This window comes from Nicotiana tabacum, chromosome 2, assembly GCF_000715075.1.
Source record: "Nicotiana tabacum cultivar K326 chromosome 2, ASM71507v2, whole genome shotgun sequence".
Lineage (NCBI taxonomy): Eukaryota > Viridiplantae > Streptophyta > Magnoliopsida > Solanales > Solanaceae > Nicotiana > Nicotiana tabacum.
This window is the reverse complement of record NC_134081.1, coordinates 30,286,053-30,296,259: the sequence shown is the minus strand read 5'-3', so window position 1 is coordinate 30,296,259 and position 10,207 is coordinate 30,286,053.

The window sequence follows — 10,207 nt, the reverse complement described above, 5'->3', positions numbered from 1 at the left end:
ATTTGGTGGCGTCGGAATCCTCGGGGATTATGAAGGATCGAGGGGTCCAGTAGTCATCGTCCTCATCCGTTCCCTACTTCTCCGACTGAGTTGAGGCTGGTGGCTATGGTTGCTATTTAGCTTCCTATTTTCGTTTGGACTCTGATCCCTTTATTGACGAAAGCGCTGATACCGGTATTACTTCGTCGATCACGAACATCTCTTTGGCAGCATGTTATTCCCCATACACCATTTTTACTCCATCCGGTGTTGGAAACTTCAGCATTTGGTGAAGGGTTGAGGGGACCGCCCTCATGTTATGAATCCAGGGTCTTCCAAGCAGTGTGTTGTATCTCATATCGCCCTCGATCACATGGAAATTTGTTTCTTGAATAGTTCCGGCTACATTTACTGGTATGATGATTTTACCTTTAGTTGTTTCACTCGCCATGTTGAAGCCACTGAGAATCCGAGCTGCGGGTATAATCTGATCTTGTAGGCTGAGCTGCTCTACGACCCTCGATCGAATAATATTGGCCAAGCTTTCTGGATCAATTAAAACACGTTTAACCTGAATTTTATTCATAAGGATAGAGATTACCATAGCATCATTGTGGGGTTATGAGATCCCTTTTGCTTCCTCATCATTGAATGATAAAGTGCCTTCTGGAACATAGTCTCGAGTTCGTTTTTCCCTGGTGATTGATACTTTAGTGCGTTTGAACACGAGCCTTTATGGAATATCGACCCCACCAACGATCATGTGAATCACGTGTTGTGGTTCTTCCTGCTCGTTTTTCCTATTTGCATCCCTGTCTCTGAAATGGTTTTTAGCTCTGTCACTCAAGAATTCTCGAAGGTGACCCTCGTTGAATAGACGGGCCACCTCCTCCCTTAGTTGTCTGTAGTCTTCGGTTCTATGACCATGTGTACCATGGTATTTGGATATTTGATTGGGGTTTCTTTGGGATGGATAGATTTGTAGGGGTATGGGTCATCTAGTATCTTTGATTCTCCCAATGGCTGACACAATACCTGATGCGTCAATGCTAAAGTTGTATTCTGATAATTGTGGTGCTTTTGTGGGATCAGCATGTTTATCGAAGCCACTTTTGCTCATGAGCCCTCGAGAGCTCTGTCCTCGATTGTTCCTTCGATCATTTCGGGTGGGATTGTGTCCTAGTCCGTTGTTTCTATGATCTGCGTTGTATAGTTGATACCGATATCTGTTCGACTGGGGTTCTCCGTTGATATCCCTTTGAGTTCTGCCAACGGGCCTGTTTGGATAAATAGAACCGAAATGGGTCCCCAATTGATCATCCTCGACCCTGATCTTTGACTAGTACCGATTATGTACATCGGCCCAGGTTACCGCTGGATATTCAGTTAAATTCTGCTTTAACTGTCGTGATGCCACCGAACTTCGTTTGTTCAAACCTTGAGTAAAGGCTTGAACAGCCCAATCATCTGTGACCAGAAATAGTTCCATATGTTCCATCTGGAATCGAGATATGAATTCCCTCAACAATTCGTTGTCTTTTTCTTTCACCTTGAAGAGGTCTGACTTCCTAGTCGCAACCTTTATTGCTCTGGCATGTTCCTTTACGAAAGAGTCTGCAAGCATGGCGAAGGAATCGATGGAATTAGGCGGAAAATTGCGATACCATATCATTGCTCCTTTCAACAAGGTTTCCCCAAATTACTTCAGTAGAACAGATTCAATCTCATCATCTTCCAAGTCATTCCCTTTTATTGCGCATGTATAAGAAGTGACATGCTCATTAGTGTAACGACCCGGCCGGTCGTTTCGAGAGTTATAACTCCGTTTTCCCCATTCCTACTTCTTTTTGGTATTATTCAGCTATATTATGTTATATCGGGTTAATGGGTTCGATTCCGGAAGGAACTCGGAGTGAAATGAGACATTTAGTCTCATAATTGGAAAAAAAATTGAGTTAGAAAGTGGACCAGATATGGACCTATGTGTAAACGAACTCGGATTTGAATTTTGATGATTCTAATAGCTCTGTATGGTAATTTTGGGCTTAGGAGTGTGTCCGGAATATTATTTGGAAGTCTGTAGAGGAATTAGACTTGAAATGCCGAAAGTTTTATTTTTGAGAAGTTTGACCGGGGGGTTGACTTTTTGATATCGGGGTCGGAATCTGATTCTAAAAATTAGAATATATCTGTTATGTCATTTAGGACTTGTGTGCAAAATTTGAGGTCAATTGGACGTGATTTGATAGGTTCTGGAGTTGTTTGTAGAAATTAGAAATTTCAAAGTTCATTAGGCTTGAATTGGGGTGTAATTCATGGTTTTAGCATTGTTTGAGGTGATTTGAGGATTCGACTAAGTTCGTATGATGTTTTAGGACTTGTTGGTATATTTGGTTGAGGTCCCGAGGGCCTCGGGTGAGTTTCGGATGGTTAACGGATCAAAAATTAAACTAGAACAGCTGCTACAATTTCCTTCTGTTGGAAATTGCTTCTGCACAGAAATCGAGCCCAGATGTGAGCCCAGATCGAGCTCAGGGTCGAGGGCCACGATCGAAGGCATGATCGAGCCCAGGGTTGAGCGCCACGGTCGAAGGCCGGGTCGAAGACACAATCGAGGGCCAAGATCGAGGGGCAAGACCGAGGACCAGGATCGAGGACCTCGATCGAAGGCCAAGATCGAGGCAGAACCGAGGATGTCTGGGAAGAATTATAAAAACAGGGACTTCGTCCCATTTGCCATTTTTGACAAATTGGAGCTTGAGAAGAGGCGATTTTTGATATATTTTCAAGGAAAATTTGAGGTAAGTCCCTTGTGATCATTTCTACTCCATAATATTAAATTATCATCGAATAATCCGACTAGATTACATGATTTTGAGGTGTAAATCGGAGATTGGAACTTAGAAATTTGGAAATAAGATTTGTAGATTTGAGGATCGAGTTGAGGTCTGATTTTGGTAAAATTGGTATGGGTAGACTCGTGGTTGAATGGGCTTTCGGATTTTGTAACTTTTTTCGGGTTCCGAGACATGGGCCCCACGGGCAATTTTTGAGCTAATTTTCGGATTTTTATGGAAAAATCATTATTATCTTGTGGAATTAATTCCAATGAATTTTATTAACTGAAACGAATTATTTGTGACTAGATTCGAGGCATTCGGAGGCCGATTTGCGAGGCAAAGGCATAGCAAAGTAAAAAATTTCACGTTTTGAGGTAAGTAACGATTGTAAATCTAGTCCTGAGGGTATGAAACCCCGTATTTTGTATCATTCTACTATTTTTAGTGACGTACATGCTAGGTGACGAGCGTGTGGGCGTGCACTGTTGGGTATTTGTGACTTGGTCCACCCCGTAGCAACTGTAAAATTGCATACTTTGTTGAAACCATTGATACTTATATGTTTTAGATAGATTCTCCGTAAATTGGGCTGAATGCCATGTTTGGGCCTTGCTCCAATGCTGTTTGGAGCCTTAGGGGCTGTTTTTTATCATCCTCTCACTGTTTTCGATTGAAAATCTATACTCAGTCATGTTTATACTTGTTTACCCCATAACTCAGTTTTATGACTCTATTTTGATGCATATAAATGTTTTGGGCCGAATGCCCTATTTTACTAAAATGCCCGAGTGGCCTGATTTGTGAGGAAGAGTGTGGATCGGGGCTGCCCGCCAGCAGCATACTTTATGATTGAGTGAGGCCGAGGGCCTGATTTGTGAGGATGAGTGTGGATCGGGGCTGCCCGCCTGCAGTATACTTTATTATTATCGCACGTGAGTTTTCCGTGCAGATTATAGCGCTTGGGCTGAAGGAGCCCCTCCGGAGTTTGTACATACCCCCAGTGAGCACAGGTACCTACTGAGTGCGAGTGCCGAGTTCTGAGTGACTGGGAGGCAAGAGTGATTGTGAGGTATGCCCGAGTGGCAAGAGTGATTGTGAGGTATGCCCGAGTGGCAAGAGTGATTGTGAGGTATGCCCGAGTAGCACGAATGACTATGAGGTTTGCCCGAGGGGGTGTATATGAGTGATGTTTTGTCCGAGGGGTTGTTTATGATTTCATCATTTTTGCTCACCTTTGCATTGAGCCTTTGTTTGAAAAACTGTTGGAAAAATGTATTTAAATGATTTTTTTGGAACTGGGTTTAAACGAGATGTTTGATTCAAATCCTGATTTTTAAGAGCATGTAGTATTTTACTGAGATTTCCTGATATGAACGTTATATGCTTTATTGCTCATCACTACTGCTCAGTCTTTATTTATTGTTGTTACTTACTGAGTTGGCGTACTCACGTTACTCCCTGCACCTTGTGTGCAGATCCAGGTGTAGCTGGACACGGTAGCGGTTATTGAGTGTTCTGGTTGCAGATTTTCTTGGAGATAGCAAGGTAGCTGTTTGGCGATCGCAGCCCCTGCTCTTCTCCCTCTTATCTTCCTCTAGTTGTATTTAGCTATTTTTCGGGCTGAGTTAGCCTTGATATTGTTAGATAGATTGTAGTATATGCTCATAACTAGTGACACCCCGATGTCGGGCTTTTCTTTTCCGCACTTCTGTATTTCTTTGATTTGAACTCTTTAAATGGAGGTTTTATGTTAAATAACCTTGAAATTATCTTTGAAATGAAAATATCATTTTGTTTTGTAAATGAGTCGGCTTTCCTAGTTCCACGATAGACGCCATCACGACAGAGGTTAGTTTTGGGTCGTGACAATAAGGGTCGGTGGTCCCATTGTACTTAGGAATTTCTGGCATTCGGAATTTCTTCAGAATGGGTTTCGGAGCAGCACTTGGAGGGAAAGACTTTTGTACGGATTTCTTTGAATTCATACCATTTAGAATCGGCGGTGCCCCCAATATTTGGTCAACCCGGGAGTTGTATGTCTCTACTTTCTTGTCATTTGCCTCAATTTTCTTTTCTCCCGATTCAATCCGTTTAGTGAGCTCCTCGAGCATTTTCATAATGGCGGGGTCAGTCCCCGATTTATTGGCGTTCGACCTTTCCGGTGCTCGTTCCTGCGAACGACTTATGGTTCGATCTTACTCGGTGTTCGGTGATGATTTTGTAGTTGTGCTATAGCGGCTTTTTGAGCTTGTAACATTTCGAATATCAATTGGAGGCTAACTCCACTATCTTCTCTGCCCTGCGTACCTCGACCACCTGATCGAACTTCCCTGCGTACGCTATCTTCGGGATCAATGCCCAAATTTGCATTTAGGGCGACATGTGAACTGACATCGATGAGATTTGCAATTGGTGCTCCCTCGAGGTAAGCCTGAGGCGCCTCGATCCCTGGGGCGGCTATATCATCATTTTCCCCGTGAAATCTGAGGCCGTTGTCACCATGTGTAGGCGCTGCTTGTGAGTTTGACATATTTATCCTGAAAAGAAATATTCTTACGAGAACAAGTGTAAAGCAGTGTGTATTATCGGAATCAGTATTAAGAAATCACTATTATCCTTAGCCCCACGGTGGGCGCCAAACTGTTTGGCCTTAAAATTGAATAACAATTAAACTTATAATGTGGTTCTAAGGACACGTGATTTCACTTAATACCAATTGATAAATATGAATATTAATAACAGAAATAAACTATAAAGTAAAGCAAACCAGTATTAGAATGGAACTCAGCCCTCGAGTTTGGATACCCTCAAACTGATTGATGCAAGAACAATTAAAATATAACAAATTGAAGAACAATAGTATAAACGAGAAAGAGAATTATATTGCTTTGATATCTGTGAACAATATCCTACAAATGATTAGAACCTCCCTTTATATAGTAGAGGAATTTCACCTATGGTATAATTCTAATTACAGAAGAAAATCCCATGATTAGCTAATTAACCGTTTCTGATTTGATCCATTCCGAGAGTTATGCCATGATCCTCGACCAGTCACGGATATCTCATCTTTCTGTTATTGTGCTATCTTCGATCCTTCTCGATGTCTGTCTCATTTGGTTTCGATCGCTACTAGCCTCGATCTCAATAGGTACCTCGATTCCGAACTCGGTACCTTATCCTCGTGATTTAGTTTGTTCCGTTACGAGGCCGTTGTTCGATACAACCTCCCGGTCTCGGTCAAATAGTAAAAGCGGGTGGCCCCGGTTTTAGCCGTATACAAACAGTAAGGGCAAATTTCGCTCAATAGGTGGACGGATGGTAATTTATACCAATTTTAATAGTTCAAGGACAATTTAGACCATTTTCGTTATATTAAAGATTTATATACTGGTAAATAAAACATAAAGAATCTTTTACGTTAAAAATCTTGTCAATTATTTAAGACAAAATTACAGAACAATACACTTCCTAAGTTGACCTTGCATTATTTTACCCTAATTATAAGTTTACAAATGTGTAGCCAAATATCAATCAGATCTTTTCTTTTCCCATTCCCTCTAACTATAACAACCTCATCTTTTTTTCGTCACCTACCTACCCCTATTGTAGCTCTCTCCTCGTTTTTCACCTATAAATATTTAATTTAATTAATAAAAAAGAATCATATACAAACAAAAGTGAAAACGGAATTCAGTTCCCCATTTTTAGTGTAGCCATTAATCGAGAGTCAACACTCATTCGTGCCTTCTCCCTTAATCAATACTTCTCCGAATTATTTTTTTTCAATTTTTTATTTTATATATCTTCAAGCGTGAAATATTTGTGAGTTTTTATTCTCTTTTTTCTCAAGTTTATACATACCTATCACAACTACAAAATGCAAAAATAGACGCGAGAAACCTAAAATCTCATCTCATTTAATGCTAATCTTGTTAAATTTCGAATATGATTTTGTGAGAAATTTGGAGTGGGTATTATTTGAACTTACTAGAAATAGTCTAAGTAGGTTGTATACAAAGTTTGAAGTTATTTGATGGAGATTTGGACTAGTTTTATACAAGAATTGCAAGTGAAAATCGTCCAAAAAGTTCATCAGAGATGCTTATACACTTTTATACAATGTTATACACTTTTATACAAAAAGGTACATTATGTATATAGTTTTATAAAAGTGTATAAAGATGTATAATCACAGTAGTGAAAATATTCGTGATACACTATGTATTATAGGTGTATAAGAAGAATGAGAAGAAGAAGAAGAAGAAGAAGAAGAAGAAGAAGAAGAAGAAGAAGAAGAAGAAGAAGAAGAAGAAGAAAATGCGAGAAATTCACCAAATACATGTAAATAATGTATCAACTTTGTATACAATAGTGTATAAGAGGTGGTTATACACTATTTATACATTATTATACAAATGAATCCATCAATTAATGGAGTTTCGCGGGTTCTTCTTCTTCCTTGGGCATCCTCTGAAATTTTACTCAAATCTAGATTAAATCTACTCCAAATCACTTGAAATTTAAGTTTTGAACTCCTCTTGATGATTCCAATCAATTGGGATAGCACACATTCCAAATAACTAACAAATCGGAAAATTCAATTTCTGAAATCGAATCTTTCATGACAATAAACACATTTCTCTCCATTCCAATGGAGGAAGTGATCTTTATATGACTCCAAATAATTAATTCTCTTGCAAATTGGTTTTTTTCTTCATCAAAATAGAGATTATCAGCTTTGAATCTGGAAGAAGAATTGAAGGAGAATAACAATGGTAGAAAAATTTTGGGGTGCAAAGGCGTGACAAGGGAAGAAGAAGAAGAAGAAAAAAAGTGTGGGCTAACTGGTAAAAAGTAATTTTCAGGTTATGTACAACCTTAGCTACACTGGATAAGGGCTTCAAACATGGGTCATTTTCTGATGGGTTGTTGGGCCAAGTGATCGGGGTAATTCTCCCATTATTTAAATAAAATGGTCCAAATGAAGCAAAGTTGTCAAGAGTTCGTTAAACCTTATTGGCACTAACTTGTTTTATTATTTATTTACTTTTTTATACTCACTATTTAGTATTGAGGTTTTAACTATTATTTTGGTTGTAGTCAAATCAAATAATTACCCGTTTTCTTTAATTTTCTTTTTCCCTCTTCTTTTATGCAAACTAAACAATGAGAACAAAAGTATAAGATTTTGGAAAACTACCAGCTATGTCCATTTATAAGCAGTTTATTATAAAAATTAACAAATTCATAAAATATTATTAATATTAGCCAACAATTACCAATATTAGCCAATTAGCTATTTGTAGCCAAAAAAGGTCAAAATTTTGCTTTCTTTTAAGTGGGTGTTATTAGAATAGATTGGGTACATCTTAAGGAGCTTGAATATTAGGATTTTTTTAATTGAAAATTCGAAGTAGTAGATGAGCATGAAAAAAATAATGATAGGTGTATCACACTATGTATCAAATGTATATCCATGAATAACCGTGTGTGAGATACATGTTTGATACATGTGTCGCAAAAGAATTTTTGAACTCGATTTTAATGACGAATTTTGATACCAAATCACCTCCAATCTTCCTTAGATTTTATATATTGACTCATCTATATGTTTTCAATGAATCTCAACCATACCCATCAAAAAGATCTTTTTTTGCTTAGATTTTTGAAATCTTGTACATATATAGTTTTTGGGCCAAATAGGTGTACGACCCCTTAAATTTGGCTCCAATTTCCATTTTGATACTTTAACTTAGCGTTTTTCCTATTGAACACTTTAATATTATATAAAGTGATCTATTGAACACTTTACTCATAACCAGTAAAAACAATAAGGTGTGTGTAATTCACAAATGAATGACTTAGCAAAAATGACAAATAAGAGAGAGACACGTGGCATTTGGGCCCAAATAGTCAAAAAGAAGTTTTGAAAACAAAAAAGATTTATTCTAAACACCCCATCCCACCGCCATCTTCTTCCCAACCACCCCCTTTCTTTTTTCATTTCATGGAATCCCACCACCCTAAGTACATCATTGTCCAGTACCCCAGCAAGCGTTGGGGGTAGCTTTCGGATATCAGTTTCATGGGCCTCTTGAGCCTTTGATTATTTACTACTTCAGTGAAGCTTAGATCTGTTAAAAATGAGGTGTCATCTGACATTCACTGCCTACCTGAAATAGGTTATTTTGACCAGAGGGACGCTAATATTATACTGGACTCAACTGTGTTCAAACCTATCTGCCCGCAGCTGAAATCAGTAATTCTTAGGCAGTATTAGGAAGATTAGTTGCTGAAATTATGTATACCTGATGGCGAAGTTTAATTGGATTCATAGTTGGATGTTGCATCGGAAGTTGAATCCACAAAAGGTGTGTATTAAAAGGCCAAGTACATCTAAGCTTCATGGGCTTCTTGAGGATTCTTTACCTTCTTGAAGTATTTACACGCATTCTTTGATGCATAATTCTGTCCATACCTTTCGCTGATATATGATTGAATGTCTTTGGCAGCTTCATCTGAAATGTGCAACCCATCTGTTCTGGTCTTCCATCGTTGTGGTATCAGAGATTCGTTCGTGTTCTGTCTATTACTGATTTCGTGGTTGGTGTGTAAATGTTAAAACCTTGATAAAATTTATTCCTGCAATAAAATTTATTAATTCCGGCAATAAAATTTATTGTCGTTCTTCTTCTGCTTTTAAAAAAGTCAATTTTGATTTAAACAAAAAAAAATATTATCTCAAACCCATTAAATTCACGCATATAAGAGGGGGTGAAATACAGCTCTCTTGCCATGTCAGCTTTTGTGTTTAATAGGCATACATTGATTTAGGTTGAAGTGTTCAATAGGTAATGGGCTTAGTTAAGGTGTCAAAATGGAAACTGGAGCCAAGTTTAAGGGGTCGTACACCTATTTGGCCTTTTTTGTATTTCATTACCTTATTTGCTACCTCATCCATGAAATTTCTTTTCCGTCTTGCATCTAATGTTGCTAATCACGCCTAAACATATGGAAGGAGATCTTTGCGTGTGATTCTTGGAGAGAAAAAACCTTATTTCTTTGGGTTTTTAATTTTTATATGTGCTTGGCTAGTTTTGATAAGTCTATGAATAATGGCTAGAGGTTGATAAGTTGGAACTTATTTGGGACATTTCTGTAAGATACCCTAAAATTTTTACCTTCCTAGCATTTATGTTTTTTAACCTTTTCTTTTTGTCTATAACTATCATTTCTTCGCGAGGAAAGAAGAAATAGAACCCATTATATGGCATTTGCCAATTCAGGGATCGTTTGATTTGCCTTCCTTAAACATTAATGCATGTATAGCTATGCATAAAATCCGGCATAACTTATTACAATATTTAGTTGGTGTTTTGGTCTCC